The sequence below is a fragment of the Triticum aestivum genome, chromosome 2D (assembly GCF_018294505.1).
Source record: "Triticum aestivum cultivar Chinese Spring chromosome 2D, IWGSC CS RefSeq v2.1, whole genome shotgun sequence".
NCBI lineage: Eukaryota > Viridiplantae > Streptophyta > Magnoliopsida > Poales > Poaceae > Triticum > Triticum aestivum.
In genome coordinates, this window is record NC_057799.1 from 26,448,590 (window position 1) to 26,458,997 (window position 10,408).

The 10,408-nt window shown below is 46.5% G+C and overlaps 1 long non-coding RNA gene across 1 annotated transcript; it reads right to left on the reverse strand.

The window, feature by feature from the left end:
- Positions 1-4,800: 4,800 nt before the first annotated feature.
- LOC123051219 (uncharacterized) lies at positions 4,801-10,402 on the reverse strand. Its single transcript, XR_006423969.1, has 4 exons — positions 5,913-10,402; positions 5,561-5,672; positions 5,336-5,457; positions 4,801-4,939 (listed from the first exon to the last, which is right to left on the reverse strand). It is a non-coding gene; the product is annotated as an uncharacterized lncRNA (long non-coding RNA).
- Between the last annotated feature and the right edge of the window lie 6 nt (positions 10,403-10,408).

Sequence of the window (10,408 nt, forward strand, 5' to 3'; positions counted from 1 at the left end):
ATGAGGCAGCAGGTTCGATCGGCTTCAGTTAGCAGCAGTAGCAAACGAAGGAATCGCTCGATTGGGTTCAGTTAACAGCCATCAATCGATCGCTCGGGTTCAGTAACGCGTAGCCTGCAGTGCAATCGCTCGGGTTCAGTTAGGCGAACGCCTCGCTCGGGTTCAGTTAGAGCCCAACGCCTCGCACCCACGCGCGTACGTGTACAAGAGAAACGCGCATCGCTCGGCCCCCGACCACCCACCGTAACCGGGAACTCCCCGATATTTTCCTCGCCCTCGCTTCTACCACGGTTTTTTTCGTCATGGACGGCCCAAAGAATGTCATGCAGCTGCGTCTCCGGCCCGCCCAGGACGAAAAGCCCATTTTATGTCATGATTTTTTGTCATAGAAGTAGGAGCCATCACATCTATGATGATACCGGGTTTTGTCATAATTATCATCATAGAAGTGTCATAAGCATGACAAAAAAAATTCGTTCGGCCCAAAATGTCACGGATGTGTCTTTTTTTTGTAGTGAAGAGAGGGTAGAACAAGAAGAGAACACCAAAATGGACGCCCCAGGCAAGGCATGCCTAGCTAGCAGACCAAGGACAACACCACGAGTGACACAAGTAGATGAGGGGGGTCGTCGAAGGATCACAATACCAAGACTTGGCAAGCGGCCTAACGCAACGCACCGGCGTGCGTACCAAACACCACGGCGCAACAGAGGAGCGTCCACAACCAACGAGTAGCAGGCACTAACCTTGACTGGTTGGGGAGGCATCTTGCAGCATCATTGAGCAAAGATTAACCAAGATAACACCAAGAGCGCGAAGCTCGCAGCACCACAACGGCAGCCACGGGAGGTCTTGAGCAAGCACAGCAACAAGGGCGACACTGACACCACCATATCACGGTCGGCCCATCCGGACACATCACCATCCCGTAGTAAGCACCACCCACATATCAACCAAGCAGACCCCAAGATGATGGCTTCAAGAAGGGTCGCGACACCATTGCGCCGCAATGATCTACACCAGGAGGACCTAGGCTAGGGGTTCCCCCGGGGTCTCAACTTCCATCTTCGTCTGACCAAGCAAGAAGAGCCTTGAACGTTGGCCGTCTGGTCACCACCCAACAACACCCCGCAGAGGGGTGAGGTGTTGTACATGAACGAGGTGGTCCAGAGAGGATCACACCCCGCTAACCCGGCTTCGGAAGGAAGAATCGATACCACTCGAAGGAGTGGCCGAGCCTAGATGACGCAGATAGTGCAACACCTCCTTGCACCCCTGCAGCAAGCATCCATCAATCTTACCAACCCAGTGCGACTCCGAGATTATGCCTTCAGAAAGGGACGCGATGCATGTTGCAACGCCATCATCCGAACCAGGGGGACCTGGACTAGGGATTTCCCCCGGAGTCGAAGAGGAGGGACAGCAGGCTCACAGTGACACCTCCAAGGAGGATTATGGCGCCCACAGGCGTTGCCATCGCCAACTTCGAACGGAGCAGGGGTTACCCACCGATTTGCCACGACGCCCTCCCACTCCACTGCGGTTGATAACCATGAAATCCAGCACACTTGTAGGTCTGCACCATCACAACGCCAAACAGCACACCACCACCACCACCAGCCGGGACGACCGCGGCCAGAACACCACCACCGTCGCCGGCCGTGGACCCACACGACCCAGATCTGGGCGCCCAGAGCAGCCATCAACACATAGCCAGGAGCCTCCCATGACCACCATGCTAGGAGATGCGGTGTCAAGCAGCCGGGAGGTGCCGCTCACAGCCACGGCCGCCGACAAAGAACCGGGCCACCGCCCCCCACGCACCGGCCAAGATCAGGCCTGCACCTTCGCCATGCAACCGCAGGCCAACAGTCGCAGCCCCAGCTCCACCTTGCGCCACGGACGATGCCCCGAGCCGCCACCTCCGCGCCAAAGGAGAAGCCGCCGCCACCCGCCCGCCTCCGAGTTGCCAGATCCAGCACGCCATGACGCCCTCCTCTGACAACGAAAACGGCCGCGGGAAATAGTAGATGCGCCCCGCCGCCACCTTCCCTGGGGCGCGCGGCCTTTGCCGGAGCCCCTCGAGTGGTGGCGAGACATGGGGTGGGAGGAGGACCGTGGCGACGCGATGGAGGCGTCCCCCGTGTCGCCAAAGGAGGGGCGGCGCCCAGACGATGATAATAATTCTCTCATGATATACATGACCATCAGAGCCATGAGCCAAAAGATATAACCATCAAAACCATGAGCCGAAAGATGTTTGTAATATTTCTTTCCCCAGCCATTTGTGGTACTTGTGACCAAGGAACTATATTGGTTCCATACGGTGCTTTTGGCTGTGTTTGGTCTGTAGTATGTCACCCAGAAGGATAGAATAGAGCCTGATTGTGTTGATCTCGTGTTCCTTGGTCTGACAGTGGTTGCTGCAGCTGTTTGTTGGATAAGGTGGCGAGATCATTAACGATGCTTATATTCTACTAAGACTATGTGAGATTCCTAAAAAAACCAGCTCTTTACTTCCTTGCTACTCCCTCCATGTACTAACAAGGCCACCTCGTGTTTTTATGTCTAAATAGTAGTGTAACCCACGCAAATGCGCGGCTAGATCTTTTTTTTTTTTTGAGATGAGGCTAGATCTTATCTATGAGTATAAAGATATCCCCTCTGATTTTGACTCGCTCTTGGGCGCATTATTTCAATGACTTTCTACTTTATGGATTTGTTTGGATAAAATTATAAATAATACGATCACAGAAAATAATCCATGAGGAAAATGAAATGTACATTTTATTTGGACAATTGAAATAATCTATGGTAACGCTAAAGTCAGAGTTGTTTGAAAGCACCCATTCTTGTCGGTGTATGCATTTATGTTTCGTCGCCAATATGTCGTTAGATAACTAAAGCATGAACAAAATTCCAATGCTTTCAAAATATCTCCTCGAGAATTTTCCACCCAGGATTATATTAGTTTAAACCTTGTGTTCCTTTCATCCACTGCCACATCATTTGTGATATTAATTAGAGATTGCCTTTTTAGATTCGTGTGTTCTTCATGTATCTCAATGCTTTACACAGGATCATCTTTCCCAAATGTATGTGGAAATACAAAAAAAGTTCATGAATTTTTTTTAAAAAATCATTAAATTTGGAAAATATTATCGGATTCAAAATTTGTTCATCTATTCAAAAAAATGTTCGATGAGTTTAAATTTTCTTCATCAAATACAAAAAAAGTTTCATCAAAATTCAAAAAGTGTTCATCAAAAATTAAATTTTGTTCATCAAAATCAATTTTTTTTTACAAATTTTGAACATTTTTAAAATTTGTGAACAATTGTTTTGCATTTAGTGAACATTTTTCGAAATTCTCAGCTTTTTTAAAATTCCAATCTAATTTAAAGAAGCAATCTAAAACAGAAAAGAAAACAAAAAATAAAAAGAAGAGAAAAAAAGGAGCCACGCCCCACACCTGGGCCGGCGCAAGGTCGCCCCTGGGAGCGAGGGGCTGCGCGCAGGTTACTACTACTATATGGGAGGTCCCAATATTTTGATAGGCGTCAAGCCATAAAAGGAAATTCACCACGCCTTTTCTACCAACGAATGGACAACAACTAAAATATAAGAATCAATCTCAACAGACTGCTATGTAGAGTTATTGTCAGTGGAAGACGTCGCAGCTGAGGGAAATTGGCTGTATGTTTCTCTCATTTATGTTTTTCAGGGTGGCAGTATGCTTCTGTCAGGTTATACAAGTACCTAACGCTCATTTTATTTGCTGCTCCAAGTACTTGACAGAAGCTCAGTCTCAAAGGCATTTTCCTAAGTATGTCTTTTACAAATAGAATTGACAATGTTGTTTCACCAACAAATGTAGAACTGGAAGACTGGCGTTTGGTACAGCGAGAAATAACCTGAGCAGGCTACTGTTGAGGTTGGTTATTCAGAAATAAAATGAAAGAATTCTTGTGGAAATATTCAGAAGGTAGAATAAAAATGATATGTAGTTCTAGGTAACAATCAAATATATGAATCACAAACAACACTCAAGCATGCTACTATATGTTCTTCTGTGTGAAAGCTTAATTGATTGCACAGAATTAGCTCACACGGAAAGCAAGATAGCAACAACAGAGTACAACTGTATCGCGTGCAACAACCCAAAGGAGTTGGCAAATAAATGCTCAAAGGGTACAAAACATTTCTGGGTTTGATCCCACATCTCATTCTCCTACAAAAGTAGCTCACAAAAAAAAAGATGGCAGCAAAGGAAATACCGTTGATCTTGTACAACAACAGTAACAGAAATGAGAACTTACAAGGAAACAAACAATTTATTAGTAAAATATAATCTGACATCTCATTCCCCTGAGACATTTGAACAAACATGTGATGGATAACCTTACTCTCCAGATGGCAACCTCCTATGAACCTCAATCTCTGACGGGAAGCAAAGCTACCTCAACCCTGCGAGTATTTAATATTGCCAACATATGTAAGATTGCTTGGCAAGGAGTAACTAATGTCCTGCAAAAATAATATAATCTTCTTAAAAAGGCACTGTACACAGCATAGATTGAAGGAACTCATGACAGCAAATTTTAACTACACATGAGTACTAGTTTAGTCAAACACCAACCATTTTCCCAGGAATATTGAAAAAACAAAGGCAAGAACCACCAGCTTTGGAAATGAAATTGTTGAAACTAAATTTAAAAAGAAAAGATAAAGGCATATAGCTATCCGCAAGCAGAATATGAATAAACAGTACAGTCAAGAAAAGGGAAATAAATCACTGGCCTTAGAATGAGAACTTGGTGAACTCTGGTATGAATTTGTAGGACTCTTTGCGTCGTTTTCTTTAGCACAATCTGAGCACAGGAAATTATCTAACTTTTTGGCCTACTCAATGATCATTCCCATACAGGTTGGATGGAACCTGCACACGTTCAAAGGTACAAACTAAATAAACATGTGAATAAAGAAGGTCAACAGTAGCAGAAATACTGAGAAGATGAAAAGAGGGAACGACTCGCTAATTTTACCAACAGTTACCACCATCTTATTAACTTAGTAATCTTCAGAAATGTAAAACATTCTTTTGTGAAAGAACAATAAGCATGCAATGAAGGGAAACATATTACCAATTGAAAGATTTTATCAGCAAGCAAAAGTCTCATTTAAATTTTGAAGCAAGCAGACAAACTCTGAATATATATTAAAGTTTAAAGCAGCCTTTGTTGGGTTGTTAGTGCTTGGAACCTCATTATTAGATCTCTGAAAGAACTTGAAAATAATGTATCCAATAAGCAAAAATATCATATTTGCACTTTACCAGCAGTCATTTTCGATATAGAAAATTAAGCGCCTCTAGAAGATTTTGTAAAAAATATCTATCCACTGGCCAGTGCACTTTGGGATTACAGGGAGCCCATTAGTATCTTATGATCTTACTACCTACAACAAAATACACCAATCCGTAAGAAATTGCAACCAGCATGAAACTGAACCTCAAATATGATACAACAAAATGTAGCAGAGGTGGCTGCAAACACATAACTAGTGGTGTTCTCTTTGACATGGCCTTGCCTCAATGTAGATCTGACCGTGGAAACCTCTTGTGCCTCGCCGGCGATGGTTGTCTGCAGCTTCTACACCACTGAATCTCAGGTCTGCAGCGGGGTAATTTATTAGACCAAATCTCATAGAAGAAAACAAATAATTCATTTATAGATCCCGCTGACTAGATCTCATTGATCAATATGAAAAATATAGGGAAGTAAATTAGGAACACATTATAACAATCTATATACTATAACATGAAGAATCATAGATAGGGGGAGCAAGAAGGCTGCATTTCTTCCAAAAGTAGTAGTACAAAACAAAAGAAACGTTATGAAGGTGAGTTTTACCTTTAATTGATTCGAACCATGCTACAGGAACGAAGGTCAGATGAACTTCTATTGCCGCCCGCCACCTCCGAGACGCTCGCCGCTTCTTCCGCTCCCAATTCCAGAAACTGCAAGGAGAGAGAGAGAGAGAGAGAGAGAGAGAGAGAGAGAGAGGGCAACAAGGCAAAGAGGAGTGGAGTCGGCCGTGGGGCTCATGGCCAGGCGAGGGTTGCTTCATCCCGATTTTTTTTCTAGCTACAGTTGTCGCGGGCCAACTTCAATAAATAATTTCACGGGAGCAACGAGGCTACCTAGTGACCCTATCATATTGTAAGAGTTAAATTTCTTTCCTTACTTTTCCCAATAACACCTCACCCATGTATTGTCCTCCACCACCCATCCCACCATGTCTTCCCATACTAATGTTGTAGACCCTAGGCCGTCGTCACCTGCAGTTTCAGGAGGTCGCGCCTCGTCGCCATGTACAGAAGGTCAGCACCTCACCGCCATCTCCGGGAGGCCAGCGCCCCGCAGCTCCAGGAGGGGCAATATTTGAGACGTCCGCTGTTGCAGGTCACGGTCTCCGCTCCTTTTGCTACACACAGGACCTCACCGCGGAACCTTAGCCCCGGCAACCCGTTCCATCGACTGGCTTCTCTAGGGCACCGTGCGTGCCCTATACACTGCTCTTCCATGCTCTGCTGCCCTCTAAGACTGTTCTATAAAAGAAAAGAGTAGAACAAAGAAACAGGTACAATGACTTCATTGGACATAGTATCTTCCTTGTTGCCCGGTGATTTCTTAGGGTGTTACCTACACTGACCCCACCTCATACATGTGTCGTTTGCTGGTGCAGTGTTCCTCCACCTATGAGGTTGCTCCCCCAATTGTTTTTACAGGCAGTGGTGGTGGCTCCATAGTGACACCTCTCGCGACCTTTATAGATGGTGATGGTCGCTCTACACAGCCAGTGTTGGTGCACATCACTCCCACGCGGTTGGTGTTTGTGTGCCTATGACGTTGTCTCCTCCATCGACTTCTACCACTGGTATTTGTCGTGCTACACCGCCTCCTCTTAGGGCTCACATAGGTGGAGGTGGCGGCCACTCCTCTTTTGGTGATTCTACGTCGACCACTTCAGCGGTATCCTTCACCGCGCAGGAGCTTGGACAACTTCGACACCTACTTATTGCTTCTGGTTATTCATCGCCCGGTGCTTTTGTACAGTCGGGTATATTTCCATGGATCCTTTGATTGGAGCGTATTTTCATATAACCCGTTCCCCCCCCCCTCGAACGCACCAAACTAACTGCTAGTCAGTTGAGTGTCTTCACAATGACGAGCACAACGGCTATCAATGTTGGGATTCTGTCGGTCGTCGAATACGCATTTCTCGGGATGTGACTTTTGACGAGTCTCGTCCTTTTCTATCCACGCCCATCCTCCCATTGAGGATATTCCTTTCCTCACTTTTCCCGATACAACTATCACTCATGTGTTGCCCTCGTCCACCCATCCCATCATGTCTTCCCATACTACTCTTGTAGACACCATGCCATCGTCACATGTGGCTTCCCCACCTCATTTGTTACCTTAGGAAACCTCACCACGCTTGTCCCCTGTGGCTTCTTTGGTGATTCCCCCTCGTCCTCTTATATTTACCACATTGGTCGTCCACTTGTTGTGGATTCTTCTGATGCGCCATCTCCCTTGACTAACATCCTCCTTCTATTGGCCACGCACCGCCTCCAGCTCAACCTACTATGGCTTTTGCACTCACCCGCTTCCCCCTATTGTATACTATGGTTATTCTGGCGCCATTCTTCTCAAGATGAATGCTCATGATGGTGTTGTTCACCTCGAACTGCAACATGCGATGGCATAAGAGATTGCTGCTCGTGAGTGCATCCACACATGGGATCTCATTTCCCTTCCTCCGCGTGCTTGTCTATCACTTGTAAGTGGGTCTACAATGTTAAGACTGGTGGTTCTCCTAAGCGTTACAAAGCTCGTCGTGTGGCCCGTGGTCAACAAAAATATGGCCATGACTACGATGGCAGAGTGCCATGCCATGCCATGGCCGTGACTACGATGGCACTTCACTCCACAACAACCATGTCATGCCATCACAAGTAGCAGATCCATGTGTAGACATCGGATCTACCCACAATCGTCCACTGTCATGGCCAACACACGGGCATATGCCCTCTTCCTATCTTCCTCATTTCCTTATCGCCATCCCTTCTTCGCTCGGCTCTAGGTCCAAGGACTGACGGCAATGACAGTCCGCTCTCGGCAGCGTTTTCACCCTTCCCCCACACCTCCCGCGTACTCTCCACTACCTGCCAGTCCGACAAGGCATCCTTCACATGTCTGCAAGTTGCTTTGTGTGCTGCCTTGTTCCTACATCCTGTGCTCCCATGCAGGTTGCCCAAATAGCCACAAGCTCAGGCACCACCACTGGCGGAGCAAGAGCACGAGCAGTCGGCACCGTCTCCGTCTTACGCGAGGACGCATAGCGCCCAGGAGCACGACGCTACCTGTCGCCAAGGCCAGGGACGACCAACAAGGGAACGTGGAATGCGGAACCAAGTCCGTGACACACAACCCACAAACACGGGAAGAACGCTAAGTCGGATCGGCAAGAAATGGAGAGTGCATGAGAGTTATGGGGATGCAATGAAAACGCTGTCAAGAGCGGCACGCCCTTGCCATCCTGTCTTTTCTTCACATGAACTTGCAAATAGGGAGGTATGAGGAAGCAATGAAAATGATGTCAGGAGCAGCACGCCCTCGTCATCCTCTTTCTTTCTTCACTTGAACTTGCAAATAGGAACCCTGAGCTGAGCTGCTCATCCCAGTTTTCCCTCATGGTATTCTATACGACTTGTCACTTTCTTTCCCCTGGCGCCAAGGGCAGGTCCTTGACTGACGCGGGGTTGCCTGCAATCATAAGCTTCGTACCAAAGTCATGACCAAGGAAGGGTCAAAATCATCTTTCTCCTTACACATCGGGTCTGTTCAAGCTCGATTTTCTTTCCACGACCACCTTGGCACCAACTAGCCCAGCCACCTCAGGCCAAAATGTCCAAAAATTATCATATAAGTGTGCTACCATGAGGTTGAGCACTGAACTCATTTCTAGGCTGGAAGCACATCTTTCCATGGATCCTTGATATTGGAGAGTCTTTTCATATGACTCATGCTTCTTCCGGTTTGTCCTCCATTCAAACCTTTAGACTCTCATGTTCATGTTCTTACTACTGATGGTACTTTCCCTCCCATTTGATAGTCTAGGCACTATTAGCACTTTGTTGTCATGTTCTTTGACTTACCATGTAGCTCATTTCAAGTGTAAGATTGTTCACTCAGGAGTAGTCATCCTCATCTTCGGCTCTTGTTTAGATTAGGATCGTCACACGTGTGCTCTACTTTGTGTTGGCCCTCGGTGCAATGACTCCCAGGTCCTCCGGGAGCTTGAATGGCTTCACCTGCCTTGCTGCCACCACTGCTACTCTCTTCACCTATGTTTCCTCGGCTGCCGGCTCTATGTGGCATCATTGTGGGTCACTTGTATGGCTCTCATCCCTCGTCCTTAGTTCGACGTGGTTTTCTTGGATCTGTCTCAAGTGTTGTGTCTTTAAACTATCAGGTTTGTCAGCTTGGTAAACAGGTTCGGTTACTTTATACTCATAGTGAGGCGGTGTCTCAACATCCTTTCAATCTTGTTCACTCTGATGTTTGGGGTCCAGCTTCCTTCGCCTCGAAAGGAGGCCATCACTACTATATTATGTTTATAGATGATTACTCCCAACACACATGGATATATTTCATATCTTCTTGTAGTGAGATCTTATCGGTGAGAAGTTTATCGCCATGGTTCATACCCAGTTTTCCACTCCCATCAATGTCTTCCGTGCAGATTCTACTCGTGAGTATATCTCTCATTTGTTGTGGGATTCCTCGCTGAGCAGGGCGCACTTGGTCAGTTCTCTTCTAGTGCTCATGCTCAAAATGGTGTTGATGAGCGCAAGCATCGTCACTTTCTTGAGGCAGCTCGTGCATCGATGATCATCGCCTCTCTTCCACCTCACTTTTGGGTTGAGATTGTTCCTACTTCCACCCATCTCATCAATATTCACCCTTCCTCTGCTCCGCAGGGTGACATTTCTCTCGAGCGTCTTTTTAGTCGTTCTTGTGACTACTCAACGCTTCATTTGTTTGGTTGCGGTTGCTATCTTTTCTTCGTCTGTTTACTTGGCTACCGACTCTTTGTGGCATCATCGTCGGTCAATTGTATGGCTCTCGTCCCTCACCTCTCAACGTGATTTTCTTGTATCTATCTCGGGTGTTGTCTTTAAACTGTCAAGTTTGTCGGCTTGGTAAACACAATTACTTCATCCTCATAGTGAGACGGTCTCTCAACGTCCTTTTGATCTTGTTCTCTCAAGCGTCTTTTTGGTCATTCTCATGGCTACTCAACACTTCTTTTGTTTGGTTGCAGTTGCTACCTTTTC